The sequence below is a fragment of the Nicotiana sylvestris genome, chromosome 2 (genome assembly GCF_000393655.2).
Source record: "Nicotiana sylvestris chromosome 2, ASM39365v2, whole genome shotgun sequence".
NCBI classification, from domain to species: Eukaryota; Viridiplantae; Streptophyta; class Magnoliopsida; order Solanales; family Solanaceae; genus Nicotiana; species Nicotiana sylvestris.
In genome coordinates, this window is record NC_091058.1 from 106,805,286 (window position 1) to 106,830,588 (window position 25,303).

The following is a 25,303-nucleotide window of genomic DNA, read 5'->3' on the forward strand; positions in this document are numbered from 1 at the left end:
AGGTAAGTCACTTGTAATCATTTTTATTTAATAATTTTGTTTCCCCATTAAATTTCCCACCTAGTTTGTGTGTTTTTAAGGTGGAATTTGAGAGTTTGAGGCTAGGGATTTGGAGTGTGTAAATTGGGGATTTGAGTATTGATTTGGTGTTGAATTTGGTAAATTTGGTATGGTTAGAATCGTGATGGAATGAACTTCCGGATTTTGTGACTTTTATTGGATTCCGAGACGTGGGCCTAGGGGTCGACTTTTGAGTTGACTTTTTGACATTTGATAAAGAGCTTTGTATTTTCTTATGGAATTGATTCCTTTAGCTCGTGTTGAATATATCGAATTGTTTATGGCTAGATTCGAGACATTCGGAGGTTGTTTCGCGAGGCAAAGGTATGCTGGAGTAGAAATTTGCACGATTTGAGGTAAGTAACAGTTCTAAATTTGGTTTTGAGGGTATGAAACCCCGTATTACGTGTCATGTGATTGGTGTTGAGGTGACACACATGCTATGTGATGGGCATGTGAGCGTGCATCGTCGGAATTATGGCTGGGTCAATTCCATAGAACTGTATAGTTGAATAATCGGTTGTTATCCATATATTCTCCATGTATTATAGAAATTGAACTGCAAGTCATGTTAGAAATAATGTTTAGGCTATATGTTGGTACTGTAAGGACCTACATAGATCGTGTTACATGTTGAATTATCTGCTAAATTGTTGTTTTATACTCAGTCACAATTTTACTTGTATTTTATATCTCAGTCTCTATTGTTCTTTATTGATACATTATATCATCCTTGTTTGGGCTGATTATCATGATTATTGAGAGCCCGAGAGACGTGAGAGATTGATGAGTGAGTGAGGCCGAGGGCCTGATTGTGAGGATAGCTATGGGATTGGGCTGCACGGTGCAATATGTTCTATTGATTTATGCCATGATTGGCTTATTATAGCACTTGGGCTGAAGGAGCTCCTCCGGAGTCTGTACACCCCTAGTGAGCAGATACCTACTTAGTGCGAGTGCGAGTGCTGAGCGACTGGAAAAATTGAGAGACTGTGAGGAATGAGTGGCTATGAAGTTGGAGTGAATGAGAGGACTGAGTAATTGTTACTTTGAGATTACGCACTTGATTTTATTACTGTTGTACTTCAGCTGGCATATATCACTATCATTTAGTCTCTAAGAGACGCTATATCCTGTTTCAATTGAACTTGACATGAATTAACTGTTTTATCTTTAAATGTTGAACTTGAACGCATACCTATTTATCCTATATTATATTTTCTGTAATAGAACTGTATCCGTGAAGCTCGTCACTATTTTCAGTCCAATAAGTAGTCTTGTTACTTACTGAGTTAGTTGTACTCACGCTACAGCCTGTACTTCGTGTGCAGATCCATGTATTTCCGAACATGGTGGGTGTTGATTTTTTGAGCAGCTTGATCATTCGAAGATTTCAAGGTAGCTGCCCGGCATTTGCGGACCTTGACTCTCCTTCCCTATCTTTCAGCTTTATATATTTAGGTTCAGCCTTTCATAGATAGTATTTTCAGACTTGTATTGTATAGACTCTCATGTACTCAGTGACACCCTGGTTTTGGAAATATTCGTATTGAGTTTTGACTTTCTATCTAGTTTTTGAGAGTTTTAATGATTTAAACCTGTGTTATTTCATTTTTTATTTGAAAGTGTTGGAAAGGTTTTGAGGTGTCAGCTTGCCTAGTACAACGTTAGGCGCCATCACGTCAGGCTAATATTTGGGTCGTGACAAGTTGGTATCAGAGCCTAGGTTAAGTAGGTCTCACGAGTCATGTGCAGGTTTAGTAGAGTCTTGCGGATCGGTATAGAGACGTCTGTACTTATCTTCGAGAGATTGTTGAACCCTTAGAAAACTTCACATTCTTGTATTCTTGTCGTGCGGATTTGCTTATTCTGGTAACTAAACTTCTGTTATTCTATTCTCTCATAGATGGTGAGGACACGTGCTACTGGAATGGACGGACAACCACCAGTACCACCGTCTAGGGCCATGAGAAGCTAAGGTCGCGGTAGGGGCAGAGGTGTAGCTCGTACAACATCTAAAGCAGTGCCTGCAGATCCACCAATTGCTCCAACTCAAGAGCAGGTGCCAGATATAGTTGATCCAGTGGGGCCAGCTCAGGCACCAGCTGTGCCCATTATGATTCCAGGCCTTTAGTCGGCTTTGGCTCAAAATTTGACTGTGTGCACCAGCCTTGTTCAGGCGGTCTCTGTTCCAGCTGCATCAGCAACTTCGTAGGCTGGGGGAGGTACTCAGACTCCCACCACCCATATGCTAGAGCAGGTGATTCAGGGACTTCAGACACTGGGGGTACTACCAACCCAACCAGTTGTAGTTGCTCAGACCCAGGTGGGTCCCGTTATGACTGATGATTAGTAAAGGAGACTAGAGAGATTTGGGAGGCTTCAGCCTCCATCATTTAGCAAGGCTAAGTTAGAGGATGCCCAGGGCTTCTTGGATAAGTGCTAGCGGATTCTTTGCACGGTGGGTATTCTGGAGACCAGTGGGGTCTCGTTCACCACTTTTCAGTTTACTGGGCTGCCTTCAGATAGTGGGCTTATGAGAGGCACAAGTCGGTTGGTGTAGCACCACTTACATGGCATGAGTTCTCCATTCTCTTCTTGTAGAAGTTTGTGCCATAGTCTTGTAGGGAGGAGCTGCATAGACAATTTGAGCAGCTACGTCACGATGGTATGTTTGTGACCCAATATGAGATGATATTTTTAGAGTTGGCTCGTCAAGCAGTTTGGTTGGTTCCCATTGATAGGGAGAGGATTAGGAGGTTCATTAATGGCCTCACATATCATTTGCAGTTGCTTATGACTCTGGAGAGGGTATTTGGTGCTACTTTCTATGAGGTGGTTGATATTGCTCGGCAGATAAAAAGATGATCCGTAGTCAGGAGTGTAAGGAGAGGGAGGCCAAAAGGTCTTAAGGTTCAGGTGGTTTCGATGGTGTTCCTTCTGGGGCAGTCCTACCACAACATGGGTCATCCTTATAGGCCCGCTAAGATGGTTCGTCTAGTTCACGGTGGTGCATCATCCAGTCATGGTTCATATAGTGTTTGTCAGGGTCAATCATCTCTCAATGTCCTTCTAGCTCAGAGTTCGTTCCGTGCTCCATCGGTTCAGGGTTCATCTATGCCAGGTCCTTCTAGAAGTTATCCCGATACTCGAGGACACCTTCAGTCCCCACCACTATTACTGGGGAGTTACTTCAAGTGCGGGGAGTTTGGGCATATGTGGAGGCAGTGTCCTTGTCACCCAGGATGTCCAGTGCAGCATAGGAGTCAGGCTGCAACTTTTGCACTAGTTACTTCACCACCCGCCAGCCAATCGGGGTGGGGCCTAGGCAGCTAGAGGTCGGCTAAAAGGGGGAGGCCGATCAGGCCCAATTCTATGATATTCCTGCCAGGCCAGATGTTATTGCTTCAGATGCAGTGATCACATGTATTGTCTCAGTATGCCATATGGATGCTTCTGTATTATTTGACCCTGGTTCCACTTATTCGTATGTATCATCGTATTTTACCTATTATCTTGATATGTCCTGTGAATCCTCAGTTTTATCTTTTCATGTATCTATGCCAGTGGGTGATACTATTGTTGTAGATCGTGTATATCTGTCATGTGTAGTGACTATTGGGGGATTGGAGACTAGAGTTAATCTCACTGCTTAGTATGATTGATTTCGACGTGATCTTGGGTATGGATTGGTTATCTCCATGTCATCCTATGCTGGATTGTCACGCTAAGATCGTGACGTTGGCGATGCCGGGGTTACCAAGGATTGAGTAGAGAGGTTCTCTAGATTATGTTCCCAAAAAAGTGATTTCATATTTGAAGGCCCAACAGATGGTTGGGAAGGGGTGTTTATCTTATTTATCCTTTGTGAGGGATGTGAGCACGTGATTTTTGTTTTGCGCGACAATCGCTCCAAAAGAATAAAAATTGGTCCTGCTGTACAATTTTTGGATTTCTGTGCGGCACTTTGTTGATTTATTGGTGACTTTTGCCCATTTCTATTTATTTATTTATTTAAAACAAAATACAAAAAATGTGTGGGTCATGCATAATTCGAACCGTAATCCGGTCGTTAAATAGAAAATCATAAATAGGCATCTTCGTCCGTGATTTTATGTTGTTTGATTTTACCTGTTTTGAAATATTCTAGTGTGTGTGCAAATAATTGTATTGAGTGTGTATTTAATTTTAATTTGATTTTTGCTTAGTTTTGTTTTTAAAATAAATAAGAAAAAGAAATAAAAATAATAAAAGATCCCTTCTTCTTCCGGATTGGGCCAATTTATTAAAATTGGCCCAAACAAACAATACCCAAACCAGGCCTGCCCGGTCCAGTCCAGCTGATACCCAGAGAGTCCAAACGACGTCGTATTAATACAAGTTGATCTAGGCCGTTGATCTCAAATTGATCAACGGTCAAGATCGATTCCCCCATAACCCACTAAGGAACCCGACCCGTTTCTACCCGGATCGACCCAAACCCTCTAAAAGATGAAACGACACCGTTTCCTTCAAGCTGAAGGATCCTGGCCCTTCATCGCATCTCATCCAACGGCCAGGATCCACCCACCCATTCCATATATAAGTCCTTTAACCTTACCCTGCCCCCCATCTGATACCCCAGCTCCCGTCTTCACCATCTTCCCCATCAAACCCTAGAGCCGCCCCTGCATCCTTCACCATGAAAACCGGCGGCACGGACGCCGGTGACCTCGCCCTTAACACCATAGAACCCCTTGCCGTCCTGAACCCAAATCTACCAACCACACACCTCGAATCCTATCCCACCTTCTCGAATCTTCATTTGAAGATTCGAGTCGGAACCTAATCTGCACCGATCTGCCCTAAATTCATACCAGACACTCCCCAGACCCCCTCGTGACCAAACCATACTTGGTTTGGTCCGAATCTGACCAGGGAAGCATGAATCCCAGATCTGATTTTGGAACTCTGTGTTTCTCCGTCACTGGTCCACCTTGTCCAAATCGAAGAGATTAAGGTCTAATGGACCTTAATCGAAGTGTTTCTCATCTGAGAAACACTTCGATTAAAGTCCGTTCAGCCTTAAGAAAGGCCTGACCGAGTCCGAGTTTAAGGTTTTGATTTTTCAAGGTTTAAGGTGAGTTCTTTCGTTTCTTATTTATTTTGGTTTATCTGATTGTTGTAAGGGTCTGTTCATGTTCTGTTTATGTCCTTGACTTTTATCAACTGTGCCTTGACCACTTTGCCTGAACCTCTGTTGTTTGATTAAGCCTTTCCATTTGTTCTGATAATGTGTATGAAAGTGTTGTGCAATTAGCTGATTTTCAAGTTTGGACTGACTAGTTGACTCCTCGAGTGCAATTCTGCTTAGTCAATATAATGCGAACCTTGTGTGATACTGTTAAATGTCGGATTTTTTGGCTACGATTGTATGTGTTATAACTAATATAGTCGAGTCGACATGTGTCGTCAATTAGTTTTCAACTGTCTGAACAAAATAAATCGATTTGCTTCTGTTGAACATTGCCTGAATCAATTAAGAATCAAGTTCAGTTACTTATAGTTGTCAATATGATTCCAGAAAACCTAAGGCTTGGTCTGTAATTGAAATCTGAGTTGATGGCATGTGCACTTGTGCACAGCATGTGCATTGTGCACAACCTGTTTCCTGCATAAAAGGGCTTTGGATTTAAAAATGGTTTGACAGCATATGCTGTCAGATATATTCTACTGCCCATACTTGCTTTTAGTTAATAAAATGGGAAAGTTTAAGCCTGCCAGGGGAATGATGGGGTTTAATACTTAATTAGCTAAAGTGGAACTGAAAAGGGCACATGGGAGGGATTTCTTTTAACCTACCAGGCTGTTAAAAGGGGTAAGGTTAAGGCTTATAAAGGAGGAAGGACATCTGATAAAAAGGGGGAGCCCCGGAGGATTAGAAAAAAAAAACACAGACACATACAGAGAGGGAAACACACTGTGAGGAATTTTTGAAAGAGAGAGCTGAAATACATACAAATAGATACACATAAATGCAGAAATAGAAAGAGAGTAAGAAAGAGATAAAACAGATTAGGAAATCAGAAACTTGGTTTTGTTTGGCTGAAGTTCATCTGTTGTCAATGTGTTAGGCAGTGTTGCTTCTTCTAAGTTTCAATCAGGATTATTGTTAGTGTTTGTTGCATCTGGTATATTTCGGAATTGGATTGTCTGGAGTTTTGTTTCCAACACACTGTGTGCTGCTCCATTTGGCTGCTTTCTCTTCAACTATAGCTCCACTTCTTGCGATAAAATCTGTTCTGCTGGGTTGTTTTGTTTGCTGCTATTCTGTCCTGCCGCTATTGCTAGATCTGTTTCTTGCTACTGCTGATTTCCACATCTTCTTCTTCTTCTCCTTTGCATTTTCAGTATTTCCAGGTACACATTTCAAGTCCCATATTGATGTAACTGAAACAGTTTGAAAGCATGAATTGAAAAAGGTTGAAGAAGTTCAAAGTTATTTGTTGTAATATTCATGGTATATTAATGGGCCTGTGTAGTTGTTAGTTCCCAATTCAATAGTACGAAAATGTATGTTAACTAATACTCGTCTGAGCTTGGTCCTTCATGTTTTAGTTTGTAGCTATTTGTTAATACGGGGTATGGATACTCCAAACTTATACTATGCTGACTTGTTTTATTTTAGTCTTTTTGCTGGGTCTCGTTAGGCAGTACATAAGATCATATTCAAATCCCATTAGTAACAACGCCTAGTAGTTAATTCCCTTAATTCAGCCCCAATAAGTCTAGTTAAATTCAATTCAAGAAACGTTTGGACACAAGTATAATATTGGGTCAATCTCGAATGTAATTTCTTTGTCCAATTAAAGTATGTTTCACAAGTTATGACATCCCTCCACTTCGTAAATAATTAATCAGAAATTGATAAGAATCCGGATTAGGCAAAAGCATATAGTTAAATTAGCATGTTCCTTTTCTTTTAGTTTTAGGGACAAACGTAACAGAAATGTAGTCACTGTAGGATACCCTTCTAAAATAGTGAGACGAGCCTCGCCAAATAAAAATACAAATTGCGGGGCCCTCAATAAATAACCATAATAAATATTTTAGAATTCAGGCTAGGCCGTTTAGTGAATCTCACGGCCTTCCACCAAATAATAACGCGCTAGACTCTTCAGGCACGGTTTAAGTAAATTATATTCTTAAATTCGGGTGCACATTGATGTGACCCAAATCCAAATCTCAACGGAGTCAAAATGTGTTAACAACTACGGGTGCATTGATTGTGACGTGGTTTGAGATGTATTTTCACAACGTTGCAATTCTATAAAAAATAAATGGTAATAATAAAAGCGGTTTAAACTTAATAAAAGCACGTAAGTCATAACATATATTTAAATCAGATATTTAGCCATTATAACAATTTAAGCGACCGTGCTAGAACCACGGGATTCGAGGGTGCCTAACACCTTCCCTCGGGTCAACAGAATTCCTTACTTAGAATTTCTGGTTCGCAGACTTCATTTGGAAAAGTCGAATATTTTCCTCGATTTGGGATTCAAGATAAACCGGTGACTTGGGACACCAAAAGCCAAACCTTTCCCAAGTGGCGACTCTGAATTAAATAAATAATCCCATTTCGAATATTGTCACTTAAATTGGAAAAACTCCCTCGCGCATTTAACCCTTCGGGGCGGGCGCGCAAAAAGGAGGTGTGACAGCTCTGGCGACTCTGCTGGGGATTGCTAACCCAGAACCACTGGTTCAGGGTTCAAGAATTCGAGCTTAGAATAATTGTTATATTTGGCTTTATTATCTGATCTTTATTACACGTTTTTTGCATAACGTGCTAAATGTTGTCTTTTACCGCTTTGATATTATCTGAACTGTATATAAACTGTACCGAAACCTTTCTTTCCTTACCTCCGGGGAGAAGCTCGCTGGTCGAGACTCCCTATTCTATTAGTGTCTATACCTGAAATAAGAAAGAGGTCGGACAAGTTACAAAGCCGGACGATCTCGCGGGTCCCCGGTACATAGCCCCCTCCTCGACTCGAGTTGTCCGCTCGGGTACACAGTCTAGAACAAATGCCCAGGTTATAAACCTAGTATAACGAAACTTCATGCCGGATCCCTAGTAAGAACGTTTATCTGCATCATGTTGCATCTGACTTAGGGGGCTCAACACAGGGGTTGGGCCCGTCTAGGACAAGCAACCTGAAATGAAAAAAGACCACCATGCTGCATCCTATTTGTTTTGTGCATTTATTTGTTTCGGTTCCGCATGCTGACCGGTTTCTAAAAAAGGGAAAATAGCAGCGTAGGGAGATAATTACTTATTTTGGAAAAATAAAACCAATGTTCAAGTATTGTCAAAACCTCGCCGGAATTTTTCAAAAAAAAAAAGAATAAAAACAAAATTTGTCTTCTTAGTTTGAATTATTAAAAAAAAAATATATACAAAAAAAAAAAAATTCATGTCCAAAATCAAAAAAAAAAGGGAAGGTATTTATTTAAAAGTAAAAAAAAAAAAAATCATAATTCAAAAAATGTGTTGTTTCTTTTGTAGTACCCCTTTTATAAATTCAGACTAATAGTCCAAATATTGCCTAAAAAAAATAATAAAAAAATAATATTTTCTTTAGTCTTTATCTTTTTTAAAAAAATAAATAATAAAAAATACTTATTCTTGATTTCTAGGTTTATTTGATTTTCTCTATTCATGATATGCCCGAACTACGCCGGTTTGATTCTCACCGGATGTGAGATACGTAGGCAACCCTCGTCGGGTTCAACCCCATTTTTGCTAAAATAGCCAAAATCAATAAATAAATAAAAAATGTGTCAAATTTTAAAAGAGTCGTAAATAAATCGGGTGACGTTGTTTTGTCATAAATAGCCGAATGTTCCCGAAAGGGACGCCGGAAGGCTGACTTTGTCTAAATAGCCACCTTTGGGTCTTATTTAGCATTTTTACCCAGTAGACCCACACAGCCTTAAAATCTTCGTCCCCGAAGTGTTTAAAGGCCGTGTTCAAAACTTGATCCCCTCTGTAAAAATATTTTTGAGTCAGTCATTTTTGTTAAAATCACCTTAATAAATGTGCAGGATGAGCACGATGCAAAATGAACATTTTTCAATAATGACCAAATTCCCTGTCAAGTTACGGCTATGGTGGAATGATCTAGGTGTTGAAGGACAAAATGAGGTTAAGAAATATCTGAAAGGTCTTGTGGGTTTGTTGGAAATCCAGCCTCGGGGAGATATCATAAGAGCTTTGGTTACCTATTGGGACCCGGCGCACAATGTTTTCCATTTCTCTGATTTTGAACTCACCCCGACTTTGGAAGAAATGGCCGGATACATCGGGAATACTGAACTTCCCTTGAGGGAAAAATACTTGGTCGCCCCAAGAGTCGTCACGGTACATCGGTTCCTAGATTCATTGAAGATACCTAGAACAGTCCACAACCCGGATCTGGCAGCCGGATTTTGTACTCCATGCTTCATATATGATAGGTACGGTCATGAGGGGGGATTCAATAATCCAATCAACAAACTGTGCAGCAAAGGAGTTCGTCAGAAGTGGGACGAGCACAGACGGGTAGCGTTCATGATAATGTTCCTGGGCCTTCTGGTATTTCCAAGGAAAGATGGAAACATTGATTTGAAGGTATCTGGGGTCGTCAGCACTTTACTCACGCAAAGTGACAGTACCCTCGCACCAATGGTGGTATCTGACATCTTTCGAGCTCTTACAGCTTGTAAAGCTGGGGGAAATTTCTTCGAAGGTTGTAACTTGCTCCTACAGATATGGATGACCGAGCACCTCTGCCATCATTCCGAGATTTTGAGCCATGGTTCCCCGGAAAAGACCTGCATAGAAGAATCTTACACGAGAACCAAAGAGATCAGTTTGCCCAAAGGAGTCCTGGCATGGACCTCGTTCTTTCAAGCTCTTACTGCCAGCCAAATACAATGGACGTTGGGATGGTTGCCTGTTGATGAGATCCTATATATGTCTGCAGCTAAAACTCATTTCTTACTGATGGGGCTTAAGAGCATTCAACCTTACGCACCCTGCCGAGTCTTGAGACAGTTCGGAAGATGCCAGACAGTACCTCATGAGGAAGATCTTAGCACTCAAGCAGTTGAGATGAGTCCTAACGGACAATTCCCAGAAGCAAAGATCCGCCAAATCTGGAATGAGTGTCAATATTTGAAATCAGATACTTGCGTGCGGGATCGAGCCAAAGGAGAGACGGCGCCAGGTTACCTTGCATGGTATAGAAGGGAACTCGAGCATGAAAGGCTAGCTAAGAGACCCCACATCCGGAATTTCACCGAATCATCGCAAAGGCAGTGAGATTGGTTAGCAAAGGAAAGAGGCTATTGTGCCGAAATCAGCAGGTTAAATCGACAAGTAGAAGGCTACGAGCACAACGTGCAAATTGCTACCGATCTGGGAGAACGGAACAGGTTAATTCAAGAAAATAAAATGCTCAGAGCCCAGATCAAATAGATAAGGTTGGATGCAGATAAACAGCCGAGGCGTCGACCAGACGAGCAGCTGATAAAAAGGTTGAAAAGTGAAATCAGGGAATGGCAAGATGGTTTGGAGAAATCTGAAAACGTCATAGCAAAGCTCAAAGCACAGTGGGATACAAGAGCAGATAAGCATCGTCGATACCTGAATCAATTGAAAGGCAACCACGAGAAAACTGTTGCTAAAATAAAGAGGGAGATGACTGCACTTGAGATCAAAGCAGTTAATCAGGCCAAGGATTTCCAAATTGAGAGCAGATACTGGTGCGACTCAATAGCCCAGATGAAGTTGGAAGTACGGCAACTAAAGCATCAACATGTACAGGATGCTCAAGTCTTCAAGATATGCAGCGATCAGATAAAACACCTACTCGTAGAGAAGAAGCAAACCAGAGATAGGATCAAGGCCATTGCCCATGCCATCACCAGACGATGTCTACGATGTGAGAACATGTCCAGCATTACCGTCCTCTCGGCAGTAATGGTTTATGTTAAGCAGACTATGCATGAGCTGGAACAACTTGAGAGGGATCTCACGCCTAGGACCGCGGCGAGGCCGAACGATGCCCCGCGGAAACCAATTTTTAAAACCATAATGCATTCATAGGTCAAATCTGTATCTAGCATTTTCTGCCTGTTTTCCCATCAGGGTGATTTTTAGTCTATGTGAAGTCTAGGTTTGTTTTCGAAGTTTGCTTTTCCTTTTGCAAAATGTAGTTTGTAATAGACCACTTCAACAATAAAAAGGTTGCTTCTTTTACGCCCATTTGTGTTTTTCGAACTACGTAATGATCTGATTCACGTAGGCAATCCTCATCGGATCCGGTCGCATTTCTTTTACTGCAAAATAAAAAAAAACATAAAAGAAAAATAAAAGAGAAAAAGAAAAAGAAAAGAAAGAAAAAAGAAAACTAATAAAAATGCCGGAATGACGCATGCTCTCGTAGCAAGCATATAGTAATCCACTTAACTGTATAGGTGCATCATGCCCAACGTGAGATTAACTATCTATTATTTGCTACAAATTAACCATGCGTTTGTCATTGAGTATTTCCAGGGTTTTTGAAAAGACGGTTGGTTTGGTGAAAGTCTGGCCTCGCACTCATACTTCACGAGGTCAAGGAGAAGTGTTCAACTACCTGTTGTTAGGACCAGAAGCAGTACTCACACTTACTTCACCAGGTCAAAAGGAAGTGTGGAAATGTCTTCAGAAATTCCATTGCAAACGATCCCTGTTTCTGAGGAGAGCTCAATCTCAGCCGTCCTCACACCTGAATCCGCAACTGCGGAGGAAAATAGAATCCTACGGCTCCGCATGTTGGAAATGCTGGACGACTGGAATAATGGGAAAGAGCCGCCAAGTGTCGTCCCCGGATTCCCTGAATTATTCTCCAGGTCAAGTGGGACTTCTAATGTCCCCATAAATTATCCTGCTACCCCATTCGGGTACCCAGCCACCTCAGCCTTCTCTGCTGGATCGCCTTCTGAGCCTCATCCCCGAATGTCGGCCACTGATGCAAGCATGAACATCTTTACTGCATCGCCTTGCCCGGTTACGGCACAGCCTACCACGTACAAGCCAAGCTTTGACTCATCTTCTTTTACATTCCAAGCACCATCGTTCTCAATGGAACCAACTAGGTTCGCTACCAGTACTAATCCTCTACCGCCTCAGTGCGAGCTTGCACCTGGGCAGGATCAGGACCCCATAATTGTAGAACAAAATGAGATTGCCAAGAGAATGAGAAGCCTTGAACAAAGTTTGAAGAATATGCAAGGGTTGAGCGGACAAAAGAGCGTCTCTTACGCCGACCTGTGCATGTTCCCTCACGTGCACCTGCCAACGGGTTTCAAGACCCCCAAATTCGAGAAATACGATGGGCACGGTGACCCCATTGCACATCTTAAGAAATACTGCAACCAATTGCGGGGAGCCGGTGGAAAAGAAGAACTGCTAATGGCATATTTTGGGGAAAGTCTAGTAGGGATAGCTTCGGAATGGTATATGGATCAGGAAATGTCCCGATGGCATATATGGGATGATCTCGCCAGAGATTTTGTAAAACAATTCCAGTATAACATCGACATTGCGCCAGACCGAAACTCTCTGTCGAATTTGAAGAAGAAGCCTTCGGAAAGCTTTAGAGAGTATGCTATTAAGTGGCGTGAACAGGCGTCGAGAGTGAAGCCTCCCATGGATGAAGTGGAAATGGTCACTACCTTTCTCCAGGCTCAAGAGTCTGACTATTTCCAAAACATGATGTCAGCCATGGGTAAGCCATTCGCGGAAGCGATCAAGATTGGAGAGATGGTGGAAAATGGTTTGAAAACAGGTAGGATTCTGAGTCAAGCAGCCATAAGGGCAACCTCCCAGGCCGTCCAAAGCGGGTCTGGAGGAACGACAAGGGGGAAGAAGAAGGAAGAAACGACTATGGCAGCCTCTGAAGCAAGGGAGTATCGTCATCCCAGGCCCCATTTTCCGGAAAGAGCCCCACAACACTACTACCCCCACTCAAATTTGGCATATGCTCATCAACCTTATATGGTCATGAATGCCCAACCTTATAACCATCCACCACAACAAGCCAACCGAGGCCCAGCTCCACCTCCCAGAAATCAGCCTCCTTACCGCAACCACTATAACCCACAACCCCCGCAGAATAACTTCCGCCCCCAGGAGCCACCTCGACGGCGGACTTTCACGCCCATCGGTGAACAATACTCTACTTTGTTCCCTAAGCTAGTCCAGTTGGGTTTCTTGCAACCAATCCCCCAAACGAGGCAAAACCCAACATCGCCTTCTTACAAAGCCGGAGTCAGATGCGCCTATCATTCAGGGGCCGAGGGACATGATACAAACGACTGCTGGTCATTGAAAAGAGTGGTCGAAAATTTGATAGAGCAGGGGAAAATAGTGCTAAGGGACGAAGAGATCCCAAATGTGACCAACAATCCATTACCCGCTCACAATAATGGGCCGCTGATCGGAATGATTTGTGAAGACAAAGAGTTCGACCCTGCTCTGAAAGCCATAATTGCCATTGTCGACACGGGAAAGAGGCCTGAAACGAACCAAAAACCAGAAAAGGGGGAAGAGGCCAAAACTATAAAGAAAGTGCTTGAGAAGAAGGTGGAGAAGAAAGTGGTACCAGCAAAAGGTGGAGTTATTTACATACCACGAGGTCAAGCTGAGAAGACGCAGAACTTCGGAATCAAAAAGACAAAACCTATGTACGTGCCGAAAGGGGCCTATGTGGTCCGGGGGACGATTCAACCACCTCGGCTGAATGAGCCAGTGGTTATCGGACGCGTGCCACAAAAGCCAATGACCAACCCGTCCACAGTGCCGTGGAATTATCAAAAGACTTTGGTGATGTACAAAGGTAAAGAGGTCATGGGAGAACTTCCAGAAAATACTTTCATTGGAAGGTATTCAAATACCCAAGAACTGAACAACGCCACACAAAGGCCCTTCTCTCCAAAGAAGCCCGTGAGTGTTGAAGAAGCGGAAGTGTTCTTCCAACAAATGAAAATGCCGGATTACGAAGTAATAGATCAGCTGCACAAGTACCCTGAGCAAGTATCCATGCTGTCATTATTGATGAGGTCAACCGAGCATCAAAAGATCCTGCTGAAAACCCTGAATGAAGCATATGTACCAGTTGAAACCTCGGTGGAGCAACTAGAGCGGATGACAGAAAGATTCTTCGCCGTCAACCAAATCTCTTTCAGCAAGAATGATTTACCCCCGGAAGGAGCAGCACACAACAAGGCCTTGCATTTAACAGTTAAATGCGAGGACTACTATGTCAAGCGGGTAATGTTGGATGGGGGATCAGGTGTTGACATTTGCCCGCTCTCCACGCTACAAAGAATGGAAATTGGGACAGGAAGAATCCGACCCAACAATGTCTGCGTAAGAGCTTTTGACGGCATCAAGAGAGATACCATGGGAGAAATAGACCTGTTGTTGGTCATAGGACCAGTCGAATTTCGAGTCACCTTCCAGGTGATCGACATGGACACATCCTACAATTTTCTCCTTGGCAGACCTTGGATCCATGCGGCAGGAGCCGTTCCTTCCACTCTTCACCAGATGGTGAAGTTCGAGTACGAAGACCGAGAGATCGTGGTCCATGGGGAAGATGAGCATGCCATTTATCGGGACCCATCCATCCCGTACCTTGAACCGAGAGAAGGAAGCGAACATACGGTCTATCAAGCTTTCGAGATTGTACTGGCAGAGCAGCACGAAGAGGGAATGCCCTGCCCCCAGCCTTTCCTATCTAACGCCTCGTTTATGGTGGCCAAAGAGATGATCCGGCATGGATTTAGGCCAGGAAAGGGGCTTGGGCGAACCCTTTAGGGAATAACAGAACCCATTACTTTGCCAATCATCAAGAAACCTTTTGGACTAGGTTTCAAACCTACTCCAGCAGACGAAGAGTGGGCAAAGAAAAGGAAAAATGAGGGTTGGAAGTTACCTCAACCACTGCCGGATTTATATGCAACTTTCATCAGGCCGAGGTACGTTGAAGAAGAAGATGATGAGGTCTTCACAGCTAAGGAAATCGAGGAGATATGTGGGGCAATGAGAGAGATGCTCTACGAGGTCCCCATGGTTCAACCAGGTGAAGGCACAAGCACTACTGAGATGCTGTACATGGGGCCGAGCGCCCAACTTCAAAACTGGGAGGCCACGCCATTCCCGACTAGACGGAAGTCCAGGTAGACCTGTCCTGCCACCTTTCCTGTGTCACAAGTTATCTCCAGGAAATAACTTGAACGTTTTCTTCTTTTCAATTGTTGCTTTGAATTCCTAGTTGTAAACATTGTTGTCTTCCAACTTTCCAAAGAAAATATAAAAAAAAATCATCATTGCTTTCCTATTCTTTCTTTTGTTCTAATTTTTATTATTTTTCCTTTTATCTTCCTTTTCAGTCCTAATAATGCGGCTTTAAATATGACATGCTTGCGGACTTCACGCCCAGATAACAATGAGTTATTTAACTGCGAATTAATGAACCCAGAACCAGAATATGATGCGGAAGAGGCTTTTAGGGAGATAAACCGAGAGTTGGAATATTTCAAGAATAAACCTAAGCCAAATCTGAATGACACTGAACCGGTAAATTTAGGAACCCCGGAAGAAATCCGGGAGACCAAGATAAGCATTCATACGGACAAGAAAACGCGAGAGGCGATAATTCAACTTCTTCTTGAATTCAAAGACGTGTTTGCTTGGTCATATGATGACATGCCGGGACTAGGTGTTGATCTAGTGGTTCATAAATTGCCGATTCATCCTGATTGTCCTCTAGTTCAACAAAAGCAACGAAAGTTCAAAACTGAGGTCAGTGACAAGATTAAAGAGGAGATCACCAAGCAACTGAAAACAGGAGTGATCCGGGTAGTCCAATATACAACATGGTTGGCGAATGTGGTTCCAGTACCAAAAAAGGACGGGAAAACTCGGGTATGTGTAGATTACCGAGATCTGAACAGAGCGAGTCCTAAAGATAACTTCCCGCTGCCCAACATCCACATCCTCGTTGACAATTGTGCCAAACACGAGATACAGTCTTTCGTAGATTGTTATGCTCGGTATCATCAGGTACTGATGGATGAAGAGGACGCCGAGAAAACTACCTTCACCACGCCTTGGGGCACCTACTGCTACCGGGTCATGCCGTTTGGTTTGAAGAATGCGGGGGCTACTTACATGAGGGCCATGACTGCCATTTTCCATGACATGATGCATCAGGAAATAGAGGTGTACGTGGACGATGTGATAGTCAAGTCCAAGACGCAGGATAATCACATCCAAGACTTGAGGAAATTCTTCGAGAGATTAAGGAAGTATGACTTGAAGCTAAACCCAACCAAATGCGCTTTCGGAGTTCCGTAGGGCAAACTTTTGGGCTTCATCGTAAGCAGGAGAGGAATCGAGCTAGATCCAACTAAGATAAAATCCATCAGAGATCTACCTCCCCCGAGAACAAAGAAAGACGTGATGAGTCTGTTGGGCAGGTTGAATTACATCAGTCGGTTCATTGCCCAGCTGACAAGCACGTGCGAGCCCATATTCAAGCTGTTAAGGAAAGACGCGGCGATCAAATGGACAGTTGAGTGTCAAGCAGCCTTTGATAAAGTCCAAAAAATACCTTTTGAATCCCCCGGTCTTGGTCCCTCCAGAACCGGGAAGGCCACTTTTCTTGTATCTGACAGTCTTGGAGAACTCTTTCGGTTGCGTCCTCGGGCAACACGACGTAACCGGAAAGAAGGAGCAAGCAATCTACTACTTGAGCAAGAAATTCACCGGCTACGAGGCCAAATACACTCTGCTGGAAAGGACATGCTGCGCTCTCACATGGGTTGCTCAAAAGCTGAGACATTATCTCCAAGCCCACACTACGTTCCTCATAAGCAGATTGGATCCTTTGAAGTATATATTTCAGAAACCAATGCCTACTGGGAGACTGGCTAAATGGCAAATCTTGCTTACGGAATTCGACATAGTTTATGTCACTCGCACGACAATGAAAGCCCAGGCATTAGCAGACCATTTGGCCGAAAATCCGGTCGATGAGGAATACCAGCCATTGGATACCTACTTTCCAGATGAAGAGGTAAACACCGTAGATGTGATCTCGGAGGAAGCTCATGTTTGGAAGATGTTCTTTGACGGAGCCGTGAACGCTAAGGGTGTAGGGATTGGGGCAATATTGATCTCGCCTTCCGGTCAGCATTATCCCGCCACAGCTAGACTTCGTTTCTTTTGCACAAATAATACAGCTGAGTATGAAGCCTGCATTATGGGCATGCATATGGCAATCGATCAGGATGTCGAAGACTTACTGATTATGGGAGATTCTGACCTGATCATCCGGCAAGCTCAAGGCGAATGGGAAACTCGGGATGTCAAACTTATCCCATACCGACAACATGTGGAGGACCTCAGCAAGCGCTTTACATCAATAGAATTCAGGTACATTCCGAGGTGTCACAATGAACTGGCAGATGCACTTGCTACTTTGGCTTCAATGCTACCCTACCCGGGCAACGCCCACGTCGATCCTTTGGAAATCCAAATCAAGGAAAGACACGGTTACTGCAGTGTAATCGAGGCGGGATCAAATACGCAGCCTTGGTACCATGACATCAAGAGGTTCCTGAAGACGCAAGAATACCCCGAGCACGCTACTGGAGATCAAAAGAGGACCATTAGGCGACATGCAAGTGGTTTCTTTTTGAGCGGTGAATTGTTATATAAGAGGACCCCGGACCTCAATCTCCTAAGATGTGTCGATATCGAGGAAGCGAGAAAGATCATGCACGAAGTACACGCAGGTGTGTGCGGACCTCACATGAACGGGTATGTCTTAGCGAAGAAAATCCTTAGAGCAGGTTATTACTGGATGACCATGGAAAAGGATTGCTTTAGCTTCGTTCGGAAATGTCATCAGTGTCAGGTGCACGGTGATTTGATTCATGCACCTCCCACGGAACTGCATCCCATGTCCGCACCTTGGCCATTTGTCGCCTGGGGCATGGACGTCATTGGACCAATTGAACCAAAGGCCTCGAATGGACACAGGTTTATACTGGTTGCCATAGACTACTTCACAAAATGGGTAGAGGCTGTCACCCTCAAGTCGGTCACTAAGAAAGCTGTGGTGGATTTTGTACACTCAAATCTTATCTGTCGTTTCGGTATTCCTGCGACTATCATTACAGATAACGCAGCAAACTTGAACAGTCACTTGATGCATGATGTATGCGAACAATTCAAGATAACGCATAGGAATTCTACTCCTTATCGGCCGAAAGCCAATGGTGCTGTGGAAGCTGCAAATAAAAACATCAAGAAGATTTTGAGGAAGACAATACAAAGTTCCCGACAGTGGCATGAGCAGTTACCTTTTGCATTATTGGGGTACCGCACTACGGTACGCACATCGGTGGGAGCGACTCCTTATCTTTTGGTTTATGGGACCGAGGCTGTAATACCGGCAGAGGTAGAAATTCCTTCGCTTCGAATCATTGTCGAAGCAGAAATCGAGGACAGCGAGTGGGTTAAGACTCGGTTAGAGCAATTGACGTTGATTGATGAAAAGCGGATGGCCGCAGTTTGTCACGGACAGTTATACCAACGAAGGATGGCCCGTGCTTACAACAAGAAAGTCCGACCCCGGAATTTCGAAGTAGGACAATTGGTACTGAGGCGTATTCTGCCGCATCATGAGGAAGCAAAAGGGAAGTTTGCTCCGAATTGGAAAGGCCCATACATCGTAAGGAAGATATTGCCAAGAGGAGCATTGTATCTGGGTGATATCGAAGGAAATGACCCCGACACAGCAGTAAATGCAGATGTAGTCAAGAGGTACTACGTCTAAATCATACTCCAGTGTTCCGGACACGCTTGAAAATGGCGAAGGTTTTATCCCCCACTACTCCCCAAACACTACCCAATTCTCTCTACCAACTTTTGAGCCGCTTACAAAACAAAAAACAAAAACAAAAACAAAAACAAAAAAAAAACAAAACAAAACATTGATTGAGGCCTGAACTACGTTTGACTTGATTCCGAAAGGATACGTAGGCAGCCTCTCCCTGAGGTTCAGTCACACCAACAATAAAATCCCATTCACCCTGAAATTGAAACCGGGGCACGTCGAGCAGTTTAGAAGTTAGTATCATCTACCTCTCTTTACCAAGCACAAGCCTTCAAATCAATTACCGAATATGGTGGGGAACCAATAAGCATCACAAATGGAAACCGTCACACTCTGAATTGAGAGAAATAAAATGAGAGAGTCTCGGCGGTGAAAACCTTCGGGCACCACGAGGCGACGGGAGAAGAGAAACCAAAATGAGAGAGCTTGTTTAGTAAAAACTCACAAAGAGTGCTATCAAGCGATGACAGGAAGAGAAATGAGAGAGGTCAGCCAGCGAAAACCCGCAAAGGGCGCTGTTGGCCGAAAAGGAATGACTCCACCCCAAGGAGGTCTCGGCAAAGTTCCACCGGTTTGGAATCACAGATCTGTTCTGGTTCAGGAAAACGCAAGTTCATGGAAGGTCAGACGTCCAGTCCAAAGAGCATGTCATGTCATTTAAAGCCAGCGTTATCTTCCTCAGATAAGTCTTTCTCGTCCCAAAAGGGACACTCCCTTCCTGAATTTGTGTTCTCCTTTCTTTGCTTCTCTTCGAATCCCTTTTGTGTTTTAACCCCAAGTTCAGGACACACCGGAAAGGGCAAGTGGCAGGTTTGTTTGCACGGAATCCCGTCTCATGAAGGAAAGCGCCTCATTTCGTTGGTACGATTGCCCAAGCCTGATGAATCATGACGTTTGATGGTGTTTTAAAGTAAAGAGGAAAGAGAGAAATCTTCCCCAGCAAGTCCACTTTCAGATAAATCCCCGCAGAGTCTCCCTCTGTACAAATCCCCACAGAGTCTCTCCTTTTGAACAATCTCCCGCAAAGTCTCCCCAATATAAAAAAAAAAAAAAACCCGTTGGAATTTCCTCAGCACATCCCCAGCGAGTCCCTTTGTAAATATTCCCCAACAAGCTTACCCCAACGAACCCTAGAAAGCCCGCTTTGAAACAAATCCCCAGCATGCCCCGTTGTACAAAAATCCGCACAAAGAATCCACTTTGTAAATATCCCCCCCACCGAGCTTCCTTTTGTACAAATTCCCACAGAATACCTCCAATAAAATCCCCGTTGCGAACCTCTAATCAAAACGGGACACAAAAAAAAGAGGCCTTACGAGGCAAATCATCGCAGAATCTGGAAATACAAGCCTGAACAGTCTAGAAGGGTTTCGCCATTCGAATCAAATCAATGGCGGAACTTCACAACAGAAATAAAGACGCAAGAAAGCAACTGGGAACGATCAAGGTCACCAAACCGACCGTCATTTCCGAACTAACAAATGATTCTTTGTCTGAAAGGTTGAAACAGGTCTAGTCCAAGACAACCGTGCAAGAAGCAGGTGTCGCCCAAAGAAGAAGGTACACGGGTACAGGAAGTACTTCGGCAATGATGAATTCACTCGAAAGGTAAGCTTCCACGAAACTCCCTTTTATCTTCTATTAAAACAAGAAAACTCAAAAAATAGATCGTGTAGTGTTCTCGAGCTTTATCCCCAGCCAATCAGCATTAGGGTTTTAAACCCTAAACTGAATTTTCCTTTTAGTCAACATTAGGGTCTTAAACCCTAAACTGAACTTTTTCCTTTCAGCCAGCATTAGGGTTTTAAACCCTAAACTGAGCCTTTTCATGCAATCAGCATTAGGGTTTTAAACCCTAAACTGAATTTTCCTTTTAGTCAGCATTAGGGTTTTAAACCCTAAACTGAACTTTTTCCTTTCAGCCAGCATTAGGGTTTTAAACCCTAAACTGAGCTTTTTCATGCAATCAGCATTAGGGTTTTAAACCCTAAACTGAATTTTCCTTTTAGTCAGCATTAGGGTTTTAAACCCTAAACTGAACTTTTTCCTTTCAGCCAGCATTAGGGTTTTAAACTCTAAACTGAGCTTTTTCATGCAATCAGCATTAGGGTTTTAAACCCTAAACTGAATTTTCCTTTTAGTCAGCATTAGGGTTTTAAACCCTAAACTGAACTTTTTCCTTTCAGCCAGCATTAGGGTTTTAAACTCTAAACTGAGCTTTTCCATGCTATCAGCATTAGGGTTTTAAACCCTAAACTGAATTTTCCTTTTAGTCAGCATTAGGGTCTTAAACCCTAAACTGAACTTTTTCCTTTCAGCCAGCATTAGGGTTTTAAACCCTAAACTGAGCTTTTTCATGCAATCAGCATTAGGGTTTTAAACCCTAAACTGAATTTTCCTTTTAGTCAGCATTAGGGATTTAAACCCTAAACTGAACTTTTTCCTTTCAGCCAGCATTAGGGTTTTAAACTCTAAACTGAGCTTTTTCATGCAATCAGCATTAGGGTTTTAAACCCTAAACTGAATTTTCCTTTTAGTCAGCATTAGGGTTTTAAACCCTAAACTGAACTTTTTCCTTTCAGCCAGCATTAGGGTTTTAAACTCTAAACTGAGCTTTTCCATGCTATCAGCATTAGGGTTTTAAAACCCTAAACTGAATTTTCCTTTTAGTCAGCATTAGGGTCTTAAACCCTAAACTGAACTTTTTCCTTTCAGCCAGCATTAGGGTTTTAAACCCTAAACTGAGCTTTTTCATGCAATCAGCATTAGGGTTTTAAACCCTAAACTGAATTTTCCTTTTAGTCAGCATTAGGGTTTTAAACCCTAAACTGAACTTTTTCCTTTCAGCCAGCATTAGGGTTTTAAACTCTAAACTGAGCTTTTCCATGCTATCAGCATTAGGGTTTTAAAACCCTAAACTGAATTTTCCTTTTAGTCAGCATTAGGGTCTTAAACCCTAAACTGAACTTTTTCTTTCAGCCAGCATTAGGGTTTTAAACCCTAACTGAGCTTTTCCATGCTATCAGCATTAGGGTTTTAAAACCCTAAACTGAATTTTCCTTTAGTCAGCATTAGGGTTTTAAACCCTAAACTGAACTTTTTCCTTTCAGCCAGCATTAGGGTTTTAAACCCTAAACTGAGTTTTTCCATGCAGTCAGCATTAGGGTTTTAAACCCTAAACTGAATTTTTCCTTTAGTCAGCATTAGGGTTTTAAACCCTAAACTGAACTTTTTCCATTTGGTCAGCATTAGGGTTTTAAACCCTAAACTGAACTTTTTCCATTTGGCCAGCATTAGGGTTTTAAACCCTAAACTGAGCTTTTCCATGCAATCAGCATTAGGGTTTTAAACCCTAAACTGAATTTTTCCTTTAGTCAGCATTAGGGTTTTAAACCCTAAACTGAATTTTTCCTTTGTTCGGCATTAGGGTTTTAAACCCTAAATTGAACCTTTCCCCAGCTAGTCGGTGTTAGGGTCCAACCCTGAACTGAGCATTTTTATCTTCCTTCATCAATTTTATGAACTTCCTGGCGAATAATTAACGAAATTTTCCTAGTGAAACTGGGGCAGAAAATTTCGTTTGTTTGTTTGTTTTCTCCCTCAGGTCTGACCTCGAGCCACATGGATCAAAATGACCCACGAGATGAGTCCCTGTTCGGAATCAACGAAGAAAAAGAAGAAAAAGAGAGAAGATGTCCCAAGATATTGGAGTAAACGAAAGGCAGATTGACTCCAACATTTGTTTAAGGTCCTGAACCCTGCCAATCGCGTCTCACTCAGTATCCCAGAGATTGAACAAGTCGCCGCAACTCGCAAGCATCAAGATTCAGATCGGAGTTTACAAGCAGAATCGGCTAAGACCCAAGATCAAGTCGTAAAAGAATCATAGATAGGAATCTTGTAACTAGCAGTTGACATGCATATAAGTAGTTAGTTCAGTTTCCAATTTTCGTTTGGTTGTATAAGGCGGTCAGTGACGCAGCAGTGACAACAGCAACAGCAGTAGCAGCAAGCATTGCAATCCCATGGTAGTCCCAGCTGCCAAAATTTCCCGAACTATATTGACCTGATTCCTGTTTAGCCCAGGATATGTAGGAAATCTTTGAAGCAAGATTCGGTCAGGTATTTCAAAACATGCTTCGCACGGAGTAGTCCATAAGCAAATATCGCTCATATCCGCTCACTTTATCTTTGCACTGAAACATTTCGTGTTTCCGAACAAAGAGGGGCAGCTGTGAGCACGTGATTTTTGTTTTGCGCGACAGTCGCTCCAAAAGAATAAAAATTGGTCATGCTGTACAATTTTTGGATTTCTGTGCGGCACTTTGTTGATTTATTGGTGACTTTTGCCCATTTCTATTTATTTATTTATTTAAAACAAAATACAAAAAATGTGTGGGTCATGCATAATTCGAACCGTAATCCGGTCGTTAAATAGAAAATCATAAATAGGCATTTTCGTCCGTGATTTTATGTTGTTTGATTTTACCTGTTTTGAAATATTCTAGTGTGTGTGCAAATAATTGTATTGAGTGTGTATTTAATTTTAATTTGATTTTTGCTTAGTTTTGTTTTTAAAATAAATAACAAAAAGAAATAAAAATAATAAAAGATCCCTTCTTCTTCCGGATTGGGCCAATTTTAATAAATTGGCCCAAACAAACAATACCCAAACCAGGCCTGCCCGGTCCAGTCCAGCTGATACCCAGAGAGTCCAAACGACGTCGTATTAATACAAGTTGATCTGGGCCGTTGATCTCAAATTGATCAACGGTCAAGATCGATTCCCCCATAACCAACTAAGGAACCCGACTCGTTTCTACCCGGATCGACCCAAACCCTCTAAAAGATGAAACAACACCGTTTCCTTCAAGCTGAAGGATCCTGGCCCTTCATCGCATCTCATCCAACGGCCAGGATCCACCCACCCATTCCATATATAAGTCCTTTAACCTTACCCTGCCCCCCATCTGATACCCTAGCTCCTGTCTTCACCATCTTCCCCATCAAACCCTAGAGCCGCCCCTGCATCCTTCACCATGAAAATCGGCGGCACGGACGCCGGTGACCTCGCCCTTAACACCATAGAACCCCCTTGCCGTCCTGAACCCAAATCTACCAACCACACACCTCGAATCCTATCCCACCTTCTCGAATCTTCATTTGAAGATTCGAGTCGGAACCTAATCTGCACTAAATTCATACCAGACACTCCCCAGACCCCCCTCGTGACCAAACCATACTTGGTTTGGTCCGAATCTGACCAGGGAAGCATGAATCCCATATCTGATTTTGGAACTCTGTGTTTCTCCGTCACTGGTCCACCTTGTCCAAATCGAAGAGATTAAGGTCTAATGGACCTTAATCGAAGTGTTTCTCATCTGAGAAACACTTCGATTAAAGTCCGTTCAACCTTAAGAAAGGCCTGACCGAGTCCGAGTTTAAGGTTTTGATTTTTCAAGGTTTAAGGTGAGTTCTTTCGTTTCTTATTTGTTTTGGTTTATCTGATTGTTGTAAGGGTCTGTTCATGTTCTGTTTATGTCCTTGACTTTTATCAACTGTGCCTTGACCACTTTGCCTGAACCTCTGTTGTTTGATTAAGCCTTTCCATTTGTTCTGATAATGTGTATGTAAGTGTTGTGCAATTAGCTGATTTTCAAGTTTGGACTGACTAGTTGACTCCTCGAGTGCAATTCTGCTTAGTCAATATAATGCGAACCTTGTGTGATACTGTTAAATGTCGGATTTTTGGCTACGATTGTATGTGTTATAACTAATATAGTCGAGTCGACATGTGTCGTCAATTAGTTTTTCAACTGTCTGAACAAAATAAATCGATTTGCTTCTGTTGAACATTGCCTGAATCAATTAAGAATCAAGTTCAGTTACTTATAGTTGTCAATATGATTCCAGAAAACCTAAGGCTTGGTCTGTAATTGAAATCTGAGTTGATGGCATGTGCACTTGTGCACAGCATGTGCATTGTGCACAACCTGTTTCCTGCATAAAAGGGCTTTGGATTTAAAAATGGTTTGACAGCATATGCTGTCAGATATATTCTACTGCCCATACTTGCTTTTAGTTAATAAAATGGGAAAGTTTAAGCCTGCCAGGGGAATGATGGGGTTTAATACTTAATTAGCTAAAGTGGAACTGAAAAGGGCACATGGGAGGGATTTCTTTTAACCTACCAGGCTGTTAAAAGGGGTAAGGTTAAGGCTTATAAAGGAGGAAGGACATCTGATAAAAAGGGGGAGCCC